Genomic DNA, 13674 nt, shown 5'->3' on the forward strand with positions numbered 1-13674 from the left:
AATTTTATTGCTTAAATCGCATTTTCTCGACGAGCTGAGCACGTTTTCTGAAATGTGCTCCTCCCGTCACTCTGGTTGGGTGCGCACAGTAAAAAGTGCTCCTGGCAGCTAGGGAGTGCCGCGTTGAGCACTACGCACGAAGAAATAAGCACCTGCAACGTTTGGTTTAGGTTTTAGCTGCATTTTTAATTTTATTGCTTAAATCGCATTTTCTCGACGAGCTGAGCACGTTTTCTGAAATGTGCTCCTCCCGTCGCTCTGGTTGGGTGCGCACAGTAAAAAGAGCTCCTGGCAGCTAGGGATATCCGCGTTGACCACTGCGCACGAAGAAATAAGCACCTGCAACGTTTGGTTTAGGTTTTAGGTGCATTTTAAATTTTATTGCTTAAATCGCATTTTCTCGACGAGCTGAGCACGTTTTCTGAAATGTGCTCCTCCCGTCGCTCTGGTTGGGCGCGCATAGTAAAAAGTGCTCCTGGCAGCTAGGGAGTGCCGCGTTGACCACTGCGCAAGAAGAAATAAGCACCTGCAACGTTTGGTTTAGGTTTTAGGTGCATTTTTAATTTTATTGCTTAAATCGCATTTTCTCGACAAGCTGAGCACGTTTTCTGAAATGTGCTCCTCCCGTCGCTCTGGTTGGGTGTGCACAGTAAAAAGAGCTCCTGGCAGCTAGGGAGATCCGCGTTGACCACTGCGCACGAAGAAATAAGCACCTGCAACGTTTGGTTTAGGTTTTAGGTGCATTTTTAATTTTATTGCTTAAATCGCATTTTCTCGACAAGCTGAGCACGTTTTCTGAAATGTGCTCCTCCCGTCGCTCTGGTTGGGTGTGCACAGTAAAAAGAGCTCCTGGCAGCTAGGGAGTGCCGCGTTGACCACTGCGCACGAAGAAATAAGCACCTGCAACGTTTGGTTTAGGTTTTAGGTGCATTTTTAATTTTATTGCTTAAATCGCATTCTCTCGACGAGCTGAGCACGTTTTCTGAAATGTGCTCCTCCCGTCACTCTGGTTGGGTGCGCACAGTAAAAAGTGCTCCTGGCAGCTAGGGAGTGCCGCGTTGAGCACTGCGCACGAAGAAATAAGCACCTGCAACGTTTGGTTTAGGTTTTAGGTGCATTTTTAATTTTATTGCTTAAATTGCATTTTCTCGACCAGCTGAGCACGTTTTCTGAAATGGGCTCCTCCCGTCGCTCTGGTTGGGTGCACACAGTAAAAAGAGCTCCTGGCAGCTAGGGAGTTCCGCGTTGACCACTGCGCACGAAGAAATAAGCACCTGCAACGTTTGGTTTAGGTTTTAGGTGCATTTTGTATTTTATTGCTTAAATCGCATTCTCTCGACGAGCTGAGCACGTTTTCTGAAATGTGCTCCTCCCGTCGCTCTGGTTGGGTGCACACAGTAAAAAGAGCTCCTGGCAGCTAGGGAGTGCCGCGTTGACCACTGCGCACGAAGAAATAACACCTGCAACGTTTGGTTTAGGTTTTAGGTGCATTTTTTATTTTATTGCTTAAATCGCATTCTCTCGACGAGCTGAGCACGTTTTCTGAAATGTGCTCCTCCCGTCGCTCTGGTTGGGTGCGCGTAGTAAAAAGTGCTCCTGGCAGCTAGAGAGTGCCGCGTTGACCACTGCGCATGAAGAAATAAGCATCTGCAACGTTTGGTTTAGGTTTTAGGTTCATTTTTAATTTTATTGCTTGAATCGCATTTTCTCGACGAGCTGAGCACGTTTTCTGAAATGTGCTCCTCCCGTCGCTCTGGTTGGGTGCGCACAGTAAAAAGTGCTCTTGGCAGCTCGGGAGTGCCGCGTTGACCACTGCGCATGAAGAAATAAGCACCTGCAACGTTTGGTTTAGGTTTTAGGTGCATTTTTAATTTTATTACTTAAATCGCATTTTCTCGACGAGCTGAGCACGTTTTCAGAAATGTGCTCCTCCCGTCGCTCTGGTTGGGCGCGCATAGTAAAAAGTGCTCCTGGCAGCTAGAGAGTGCCGCGTTGACCACTGCGCAAGAAGAAATAAGCACCTGCAACGTTTGGTTTAGGTGTTAGGTGCATTTTTAATTTTATTGCTTAAATCGCATTTTCTCGACAAGCTGAGCACGTTTTCTGAAATGTGCTCCTCCCGTCGCTCTGGTTGGGTGTGCACAGTAAAAAGAGCTCCTGGCAGCTAGGGAGTGCCGCGTTGACCACTGCACACGAAGAAATAAGCACCTGCAACGTTTGGTTTAGGTTTTAGGTGCATTTTTAATTTTATTGCTTAAATCGCATTCTCTCGACGAGCTGAGCACGTTTTCTGAAATGTGCTCCTCCCGTCACTCTGGTTGGGTGCGCACAGTAAAAAGTGCTCCTGGCAGCTAGGGAGTGCCGCGTTGAGCACTACGCACGAAGAAATAAGCACCTGCAACGTTTGGTTTAGGTTTTAGGTGCATTTTAAATTTTATTGCTTAAATCGCATTTCCTCGACGAGCTGAGCACGTTTTCTGAAATGTGCTCCTCCCGTCGCTCTGGTTGTGCGCGCATAGTAAAAAGTGCTCCTGGCAGCTAGAGAGTGCCGCGTTGACCACTGCACATGAAGAAATAAGCACCTGCAACGTTTGGTTTAGGTTTTAGGTGCATTTTTAATTTTATTGCTTAAATCGCATTTTCTCGACGAGCTGAGCACGTTTTCTGAAATGTGCTCCTCCCGTCGCTCTGGTTGGGTGCGCACAGTAAAAAGTGCTCTTGGCAGCTAGAGAGTGCCGCGTTGACCACTGCACATGAAGAAATAAGCACCTGCAACATTTGGTTTAGGTTTTAGGTGCATTTTTAATCTTATTGCTTAAATCGCATTTTCTCGACGAGCTGAGCACGTTTTCTGAAATGTGCTCCTCCCGTCACTCTGGTTGGGTGCGCACAGTAAAAAGAGCTACTGGCAGCTAGGGAGTGCCGCGTTGACCACTGCGCACGAAGAAATAAGCACCTGCAACGTTTGGTTTATGTTTTAGGGGCATTTTTTATTTTATTGCTTAAATCGCATTTTCTCGACGAGCTGAGCACGTTTTCTGAAATGTTCTCCTCCCGTAACTCTGGTTGGGTGCGCACAGTAAAAAGTGCTCTTGGCAGCTAGAGAGTGCCGCGTTGACCACTGCGCACGAAGAAATAAGCACCTGCAACGTTTGGTTTAGGTTTTAGGTGCATTTTTAATCTTATCGCTTAAATCGCATTTTCTCGACGAGCTGAGCACGTTTTCTGAAATTCGCTCCTCCCGTCACTCTGGTTGGGTGCGCACAGTAAAAAGTGCTCTTGGCAGCTAGAGAGTGCCGCGTTGACCACTGCGCATGAAGAAATAAGCACCTGCAACGCTTGGTTTAGGTTTTAGGTGCATTTTTAATTTTATTGCTTAAATCGCATTTTCTCGACGAGCTGAGCACGTTTTCTGAAATGTGCTCCTCCCGTCACTCTGGTTGGGTGCGCACAGTAAAAAGTGCTCCTGGCAGCTAGGGAGTGCCGCGTTGAGCACTACGCACGAAGAAATAAGCACCTGCAACGTTTGGTGTAGGTTTTAGCTGCATTTTTAATTTTATTGCTTAAATCGCATTTTCTCGACGAGCTGAGCACGTTTTCTGAAATGTGCTCCTCCCGTCGCTCTGGTTGGGTGCGCACAGTAAAAAGAGCTCCTGGCAGCTAGGGAGTTCCGCGTTGACCACTGCGCACGAAGAAATAAGCACCTGCAACGTTTGGTTTAGGTTTTAGGTGCATTTTTAATTTTATTGCTTAAATCGCATTCTCTCGACGAGCTGAGCACGTTTTCTGAAATGTGCTCCTCCCGTCGCTCTGGTTGGGTGCGCGTATTAAAAAGTGTTCTTGGCAGCTCGGGAGTGCCGCGTTGACCACTGCGCATGAAGAAATAAGCACCTGCAACGTTTGGTTTAGGTTTTAGGTGCATTTTTAATTTTATTGCTTAAATCGCATTTTCTCGACGAGCTGAGCACGTTTTCTGAAATGTGCTCCTCCCGTCACTCTGGTTGGGTGCGCACAGTAAAAAGTGCTCTTGGCAGCTAGAGAGTGCCGCGTTGACCACTGCACATGGAGAAATAAGTACCTGCAACGTTCTGTTTAGGTTTTAGGTGCATTTTTAATTTTATTGCTTAAATCGCATTTTCTCGACGAGCTGAGCACGTTTTCTGAAATGTGCTCCTCCCGTCGCTCTGGTTGTGCGCGCATAGTAAAAAGTGCTCCTGGCAGCTAGAGAGTGCCGCGTTGACCACTGCACATGGAGAAATAAGCACCTGCAACGTTTGGTTTAGGTTTTAGGTGCATTTTTAATTTTATTGCTTAAATCGCATTTTCTCGACGAGCTGAGCACGTTTTCTGAAATGTGCTCCTCCCGTCGCTCTGGTTGGGTGCGCACAGTAAAAAGTGCTCTTGGCAGCTAGAGAGTGCCGTGTTGACCACTGCGCATGAATAAATAAGCACCTGCAACGTTTGGTTTAGGTTTTAGGTGCATTTTTAATTTTATTGCTTAAATCGCATTTTCTCGACGAGCTGAGCACGTTTTCTGAAATGTGCTCCTCCCGTCACTCTGGTTGGGTGCGCACAGTAAAAAGTGCTCCTGGCAGATAGGGAGTGCCGCGTTGAACACTGCGCACGAAGAAATAAGCACCTGCAACGTTTGGTTTAGGTTTTAGGTGCATTTTAAATTTTATTGCTTAAATCGCATTCTCTCGACGAGATGAGCACGTTTTCTGAAATGTGCTCCTCCCGTCGCTCTGGTTGGGTGCGCGTAGTAAAAAGTGCTCCTGGCAGCTAGAGAGTGCCGCGTTGACCACTGCGCATGAAGAAATAAGCACCTGCAACGTTTGGTTTAGGTTTTAGGTGCATTTTTAATCTTATTGCTTAAATCGCATTTTCTCGACGAGCTGAGCACGTTTTCTGAAATGTGCTCCTCCCGTCGCTCTGGTTGGGTGCGCACAGTAAAAAGAGCTCCTGGCAGCTAGGGAGTTCCGCGTTGACCACTGCGCACGAAGAAATAAGCACCTGCAACGTTTGGTTTAGGTTTTAGGTGCATTTTTAATTTTATTGCTTAAATCGCATTCTCTGGACGAGCTGAGCACGTTTTCTGAAATGTGCTCCTCCCGTCGCTCTGGTTGGTTGCGCACAGTAAAAAGTGCTCTTGGCAGCTCGGGAGTGCCGCGTTGACCACTGCGCATGAAGAAATAACCACCTGCAACGTTTGGTTTAGGTTTTAGGTGCATTTTTAATTTTATTGCTTAAATCGCATTTTCTCGACGAGCTGAGCACGTTTTCTGAAATGTGCTCCTCTTGTCACTCTGGTTGGGTGCGCATAGTAAAAAGTGCTTTTGGCAGCTAAAGAGTGCCGCGTTGACCACTGCGCACAAAGAAATAAGCACCTGCAACGTTTGGTTTAGGTTTTAGGTGCATTTTAAATTTTACTGCTTAAATCGCATTTTCTCGACGAGCTGAGCACGTTTTCTGAAATGTGCTCCTCCCGTCGCTCTGGTTGTGCGCGCATAGTAAAAAGTGCTCCTGGCAGCTAGGGAGTGCCGCGTTGAGAACTGCGCACGAAGAAATGAGCACCTGCAACGTTTGGTTTAGGTTTTAGGTGCATTTTTGATTTTATTGCTTAAATCGCATTTTCTCGACGAGCTGAGCACGTTTTCTGAAATGTGCTCCTCCCGTCACTCTGGTTGGCTGTGCACAGTAAAAAGTGCTCCTGGCACCTAGGGAGTGCCGCGTTGAGTACTGCGCACGAAGAAATAAGCACCTGCAACGTTTGGTTTAGGTTTTAGGTGCATTTTTAATTTTATTGCTTAAATCGCATTTTCTCGACGAGCTGAGCACGTTTTCTGAAATGTGCTCCTCCCGTCACTCTGGTTGGGTGCGCACAGTAAAAAGTGCTCTTGGCAGCTAGAGAGTGCCGCGTTGACCACTGCGCATGAAGAAATAAGAACCTGCAACGTTTGGTTTAGGTTTTAGGTGCATTTTTAATCTTATTGCTTAAATCGCATTTTCTCGACGAGCTGAGCACGTTTTCTGAAATGTGCTCCTCCCGTCGCTCTGGTTGGGTGCGCACAGTAAAAAGTGCTCTTGGCAGCTAGAGAGTGCCGTGTTGACCACTGCGCATGAAGAAATAAGCACCTGCAACGTTTGGTTTAGGTTTTAGGTGCATTTTTAATTTTATTGCTTAAATCGCATTTTCTCGACGAGCTGAGCACGTTTTCTGAAATGTGCTCCTCCCGTCACTCTGGTTGGGTGCGCACAGTAAAAAGTGCTCCTGGCAGATAGGGAGTGCCGCGTTGAACACTGCGCACGAAGAAATAAGCACCTGCAACGTTTGGTTTAGGTTTTAGGTGCATTTTAAATTTTATTGCTTAAATCGCATTCTCTCGACGAGCTGAGCACGTTTTCTGAAATGTGCTCCTCCCGTCGCTCTGGTTGGGTGCGCGTAGTAAAAAGTGCTCCTGGCAGCTAGAGAGTGCCGCGTTGACCACTGCGCATGAAGAAATAAGCACCTGCAACGTTTGGTTTAGGTTTTAGGTGCATTTTTAATCTTATTGCTTAAATCGCATTTTCTCGACGAGCTGAGCACGTTTTCTGAAATGTGCTCCTCCCGTCACTCTGGTTGGGTGCGCACAGTAAAAAGAGCTACTGGCAGCTAGGGAGTGCCGCGTTGACCACTGCGCACGAAGAAATAAGCACCTGCAACGTTTGGTTTAGGTTTTAGGGGCATTTTTTATTTTATTGCTTAAATCGCATTTTCTCGACGAGCTGAGCACGTTTTCTGAAATGTGCTCCTCCCGTCACTCTGGTTGGGTGCGCACAGTAAAAAGTGCTCTTGGCAGCTAGAGAGTGCCGCGTTGACCACTGCGCATGAAGAAATAAGCACCTGCAACGTTTGGTTTAGGTTTTAGGTGCATTTTTAATCTTATCGCTTAAATCGCATTTTCTCGACGAGCTGAGCACGTTTTCTGAAATTCGCTCCTCCCGTCCCTCTGGTTGGGTGCGCACAGTAAAAAGTGCTCTTGGCAGCTAGAGAGTGCCGCGTTGACCACTGCGCATGAAGAAATAAGCACCTGCAACGCTTGGTTTAGGTTTTAGGTGCATTTTTAATTTTATTGCTTAAATCGCATTTTCTCGACGAGCTGAGCACGTTTTCTGAAATGTGCTCCTCCCGTCACTCTGGTTGGGTGCGCACAGTAAAAAGTGCTCCTGGCAGCTAGGGAGTGCCGCGTTGAGCACTACGCACGAAGAAATAAGCACCTGCAACGTTTGGTTTAGGTTTTAGCTGCATTTTTAATTTTATTGCTTAAATCGCATTTTCTCGACGAGCTGAGCACGTTTTCTGAAATGTGCACCTCCCGTCGCTCTGGTTGGGTGCGCACAGTAAAAAGAGCTCCTGGCAGCTAGGGAGTTCCGCGTTGACCACTGCGCACGAAGAAATAAGCACCTGCAACGTTTGGTTTAGGTTTTAGGTGCATTTTTAATTTTATTGCTTAAATCGCATTCTCTCGACGAGCTGAGCACGTTTTCTGAAATGTGCTCCTCCCGTCGCTCTGGTTGGGTGCGCGTAGTAAAAAGTGCTCTTGGCAGCTCGGGAGTGCCGCGTTGACCACTGCGCATGAAGAAATAAGCACCTGCAACGTTTGGTTTAGGTTTTAGGTGCATTTTTAATTTTATTGCTTAAATCGCATTTTCTCGACGAGCTGAGCACGTTTTCTGAAATGTGCTCCTCCCGTCACTCTGGTTGGGTGCGCACAGTAAAAAGTGCTCTTGGCAGCTAGAGAGTGCCGCGTTGACCACTGCGCATGAAGAAATAAGCACCTGCAACGTTTGGTTTAGGTTTTAGGTGCATTTTTAATTTTATTGCTTAAATCGCATTTTCTCGACGAGCTGAGCACGTTTTCTGAAATGTGCTCCTCCCGTCACTCTGGTTGGGTGCGCACAGTAAAAAGTGCTCCTGGCAGCTAGAGAGTGCCACGTTGACCACTGCGCATGAAGAAATAAGCACCTGCAACGTTTGGTTTAGGTTTTAGGTGCATTTTTAATCTTATTGCTTAAATCGCATTTTCTCGACGAGCTGAGCACGTTTTCTGAAATGTGCTCCTCCCGTCACTCTGGTTGGGTGCGCACAGTAAAAAGTGCTCTTGGCAGCTAGAGAGTGCCGCGTTGACCACTGCGCATGAAGAAATAAGCACTTGCAACGTTTGGTTTAGGTTTTAGGTGCATTTTTAATTTTATTGCTTAAATCGCATTTTCTCGACGAGCTGAGCACGTTTTCTGAAATGTAATCCTCCCGTCGCTCTGGTTGTGCGCGCATAGTAAAAAGTGCTCCTGGCAGCTAGAGAGTGCCGCGTTGACCACTGCACATGGAGAAATAAGTACCTGCAACGTTCTGTTTAGGTTTTAGGTGCATTTTTAATTTTATTGCTTAAATCGCATTTTCTCGACGAGCTGAGCACGTTTTCTGAAATGTGCTCCTCCCGTCGCTCTGGTTGTGCGCGCATAGTAAAAAGTGCTCCTGGCAGCTAGAGAGTGCCGCGTTGACCACTGCACATGGAGAAATAAGCACCTGCAACGTTTGGTTTAGGTTTTAGGTGCATTTTTAATTTTATTGCTTAAATCGCATTTTCTCGACGAGCTGAGCACGTTTTCTGAAATGTGCTCCTCCCGTCGCTCTGGTTGGGTGCGCACAGTAAAAAGTGCTCTTGGCAGCTAGAGAGTGCCGTGTTGACCACTGCGCATGAAGAAATAAGCACCTGCAACGTTTGGTTTAGGTTTTAGGTGCATTTTTAATTTCATTGCTTAAATCGCATTTTCTCGACGAGCTGAGCACGTTTTCTGAAATGTGCTCCTCCCGTCACTCTGGTTGGGTGCGCACAGTAAAAAGTGCTCCTGGCAGCTAGGGAGTGCCGCGTTGAGCACTGCGCACGAAGAAATAAGCACCTGCAACGTTTGGTTTAGGTTTTAGGTGCATTTTTAATTTTATTGCTTAAATCGCATTTTCTCGACGACCTGAGCACGTTTTCTGAAATGGGCTCCTCCCGTCGCTCTGGTTGGGTGCACACAGTAAAAAGAGCTCCTGGCAGCTAGGGAGTTCCGCGTTGACCACTGCGCACGAAGAAATAAGCACCTGCAACGTTTGGTTTAGGTTTTAGGTGCATTTTTTATTTTATTGCTTAAATCGCATTCTCTCGACGAGCTGAGCACGTTTTCTGAAATGTGCTCCTCCCGTCGCTCTGGTTGGGTGCACACAGTAAAAAGAGCTCCTGGCAGCTAGGGAGTGCCGCGTTGACCACTGCGCACGAAGAAATAAGCACCTGCAACGTTTGGTTTAGGTTTTAGGTGCATTTTTTATTTTATTGCTTAAATCGCATTCTCTCGACGAGCTGAGCACGTTTTCTAAAATGTGCTCCTCCCGTCACTCTGGTTGGGTGCACACAGTAAAAAGTGCTCCTGGCAGCTAGAGAGTGCCGCGTTGACCACTGCGCATGAAGAAATAAGCACCTGCAACGTTTGGTTTAGGTTTTAGGTGCATTTTTAATCTTATTGCTTAAATCGCATTTTCTCGACGAGCTGAGCACGTTTTCTGAAATGTGCTCCTCCCGTCACTCTGGTTGGGTGCGCACAGTAAAAAGTGCTCTTGGCAGCTAGAGAGTGCCGCGTTGACCACTGCGCACGAAGAAATAAGCACCTGCAACGTTTGGTTTAGGTTTTAGGTGCATTTTTAATTTTATTGCTTAAATCGCATTTTCTCGACAAGCTGAGCACGTTTTCTGAAATGTGCTCCTCCCGTCGCTCTGGTTGGGTGTGCACAGTAAAAAGAGCTCCTGGCAGCTAGGGAGTGCCGCGTTGACCACTGCGCACGAAGAAATAAGCACCTGCAACGTTTGGTTTAGGTTTTAGGTGCATTTTTAATTTTATTGCTTAAATCGCATTCTCTCGACGAGCTGAGCACGTTTTCTGAAATGTGCTCCTCCCGTCACTCTGGTTGGGTGCGCACAGTAAAAAGTGCTCCTGGCAGCTAGGGAGTGCCGCGTTGAGCACTGCGCACGAAGAAATAAGCACCTGCATCGTTCGGTTTAGGTTTTAGGTGCATTTTTAATTTTATTGCTTAAATTGCATTTTCTCGACGAGTTGAGCACGTTTTCTGAAATGGGCTCCTCCCGTCGCTCTGGTTGGGTGCACACAGTAAAAAGAGCTCCTGGCAGCTAGGGAGTTCCGCGTTGACCACTGCGCACGAAGAAATAAGCACCTGCAACGTTTGGTTTAGGTTTTAGGTGCATTTTTTATTTTATTGCTTAAATCGCATTCTCTCGACGAGCTGAGCACGTTTTCTGAAATGTGCTCCTCCCGTCGCTCTGGTTGGGTGCACACAGTAAAAAGAGCTCCTGGCAGCTAGGGAGTGCCGCGTTGACCACTGCGCACGAAGAAATAACACCTGCAACGTTTGGTTTAGGTTTTAGGTGCATTTTTTATTTTATTGCTTAAATCGCATTCTCTCGACGAGCTGAGCACGTTTTCTGAAATGTGCTCCTCCCGTCGCTCTGGTTGGGTGCGCGTAGTAAAAAGTGCTCCTGGCAGCTAGAGAGTGCCGCGTTGACCACTGCGCATGAAGAAATAAGCATCTGCAACGTTTGGTTTAGGTTTTAGGTTCATTTTTAATTTTATTGCTTGAATCGCATTTTCTCGACGAGCTGAGCACGTTTTCTGAAATGTGCTCCTCCCGTCGCTCTGGTTGGGTGCGCACAGTAAAAAGTGCTCTTGGCAGCTCGGGAGTGCCGCGTTGACCACTGCGCATGAAGAAATAAGCACCTGCAACGTTTGGTTTAGGTTTTAGGTGCATTTTTAATTTTATTACTTAAATCGCATTTTCTCGACGAGCTGAGCACGTTTTCTGAAATGTGCTCCTCCCGTCGCTCTGGTTGGGCGCGCATAGTAAAAAGTGCTCCTGGCAGCTAGAAAGTGCCGCGTTGACCACTGCGCAAGAAGAAATAAGAACCTGCAACGTTTGGTTTAGGTTTTAGGTGCATTTTTAATTTTATTGCTTAAATCGCATTTTCTCGACAAGCTGAGCACGTTTTCTGAAATGTGCTCCTCCCGTCGCTCTGGTTGGGTGTGCACAGTAAAAAGAGCTCCTGGCAGCTAGGGAGTGCCGCGTTGACCACTGCGCACGAAGAAATAAGCACCTGCAACGTTTGGTTTAGGTTTTGGGTGCATTTTTGATTTTATTGCTTAAATCGCATTTTCTCGACGAGCTGAGCATGTTTTCTGAAATGTGCTCCTCCCGTCACTCTGGTTGGGTGCGCATAGTAAAAAGTGCTCTTGGCAGCTAGGGAGTGGCGCGTTGACCACTGCACATGAAGAAATAAGCACCTGCAACGTTTGGTTTAGGTTTTAGGTGCATTTTTAATTTAATTGCTTAAATCGCATTTTCTCGACGAGCTGAGCACGTTTTCTGAAATGTGCTCCTCCCGTCACTCTGGTTGGGTGCGCACAGTAAAAAGTGCTCTTGGCAGCTAGAGAGTGCCGCGTTGACCACTGCGCATGAAGAAATAACGACCTGCAACGTTTGGTTTAGGTTTTAGGTGCATTTTTAATTTTATTGCTTAAATCGCATTTTCTCGACGAGCTGAGCAGGTTTTCTGAAATGTGCTCCTCCCGTCACTCTGGTTGGGTGCGCATAGTAAAAAGTGCTCTTGGCAGCTAAAGACTGCCGCGTTGACCACTGCGCACAAAGAAATAAACACCTGCAACGTTTGGTTTAGGTTTTAGGTGCATTTTAAATTTTATTGCTTAAATCGCATTTTCTCAACGAGCTGAGCACGTTTTCTGAAATGTGCTCCTCCCGTCACTCTGGTTGGGTGCGCACAGTAAAAAGTGCTCTTGGCAGCTAGAGAGTGCCGCGTTGACCACTGCGCATGAAGAAATAAGCACCTGCAACGCTTGGTTTAGGTTTTAGGTGCATTTTTAATTTTATTGCTTAAATCGCATTTTCTCGACGAGCTGAGCACGTTTTCTGAAATGTGCTCCTCCCGTCACTCTGGTTGGGTGCGCACAGTAAAAAGTGCTCCTGGCAGCTAGGGAGTGCCGCGTTGAGCACTACGCACGAAGAAATAAGCACCTGCAACGTTTGGTTTAGGTTTTAGCTGCATTTTTAATTTTATTGCTTAAATCGCATTTCCTCGACGAGCTGAGCACGTTTTCTGAAATGTGCTCCTCCCGTCGCTCTGGTTGTGCGCGCATAGTAAAAAGCGCTCCTGGCAGCTAGAGAGTGCCGCGTTGACCACTGCACATGAAGAAATAAGCACCTGCAACGTTTGGTTTAGGTTTTAGATGCATTTTTAATTTTATTGCTTAAATCGCATTTTCTCGACGAGCTGAGCACGTTTTCTGAAATGTGCTCCTCCCGTCGCTCTGGTTGGGTGCGCACAGTAAAAAGTGCTCTTGGCAGCTAGAGAGTGCCGCGTTGACCACTGCACATGAAGAAATAAGCACCTGCAACGTTTGGTTTAGGTTTTAGGTGCATTTTTAATTTTATTGCTTAAATCGCATTTTCTCGACGAGCTGAGCACGTTTTCTGAAATGTGCTCCTCCCGTCACTCTGGTTGGGTGCGCACAGTAAAAAGTGCTCCTGGCAGCTAGGGAGTGCCGCGTTGAGCACTGCGCACGAAGAAATAAGCAACTGCAACGTTTGGTTTAGGTTTTAGGTGCATTTTTAATTTTATTGCTTAAATCGCATTTTCTCGACGAGCTGAGCACGTTTTCTGAAATGTGCTCCTCCCGTGACTCTGGTTGGGTGCGCACAGTAAAAAGAGCTCCTGGCAGCTAGGGAGTTCCGCGTTGACCACTGCGCACGAATAAATAAGCACCTGCAACGTTTGGTTTAGGTTTTAGGTGCATTTTTAATTTTATTGCTTAAATCGCATTTTCTCGACGAGCTGAGCACGTTTTCTGAAATGTGCTCCTCCCGTCACTCTGGTTGGGTGCGCACAGTAAAAAGTGCTCCTGGCAGCTAGGGAGTGCCGCGTTGAGCACTGCGCACGAATAAATAAGCACCTGCAACGTTTGGTTTAGGTTTTAGGTGCATTTTTAATTTTATTGCTTAAATCGCATTTTCTCGACGAGCTGAGCACGTTTTCTGAAATGGGCTCCTCCCGTCGCTCTGGTTGGGTGCGCACAGTAAAAAGAGCTCCTGGCAGCTAGGGAGTTCCGCGTTGACCACTGCGGACGAAGAAATAAGCACCTGCAACGTTTGGTTTAGGTTTTAGGTGCATTTTTTATTTTATTGCTTAAATCGCATTCTCTCGACGAGCTGAGCACGTTTTCTGAAATGTGCTCCTCCCGTCGCTCTGGTTGGGTGCACACAGTAAAAAGAGCTCCTGGCAGCTAGGGAGTGCCGCGTTGACCACTGCGCACGAAGAAATAAGCACCTGCAACGTTTGGTTTAGGTTTTAGGTGCATTTTTTATTTTATTGCTTAAATCGCATTCTCTCGACGAGCTGAGCACGTTTTCTGAAATGTGGTCCTCCCGTCGCTCTGGTTGGGTGCGCGTAGTAAAAAGTGCTCCTGGCAGCTAGAGAGTGCCGCGTTGACAATTGCGCATTAAGAAATAAGCACCTGCAACGTTTGGTTTAGGTTTTAGGTGCATTTTTAATCTTATTGCTTAAATCGCATTTT

This window comes from Syngnathus floridae, chromosome 18 (assembly GCF_059516105.1).
Source record: "Syngnathus floridae isolate MCC-2025c chromosome 18, RoL_Sflo_1.0, whole genome shotgun sequence".
In the NCBI taxonomy this organism is placed as follows: Eukaryota; Metazoa; Chordata; class Actinopteri; order Syngnathiformes; family Syngnathidae; genus Syngnathus; species Syngnathus floridae.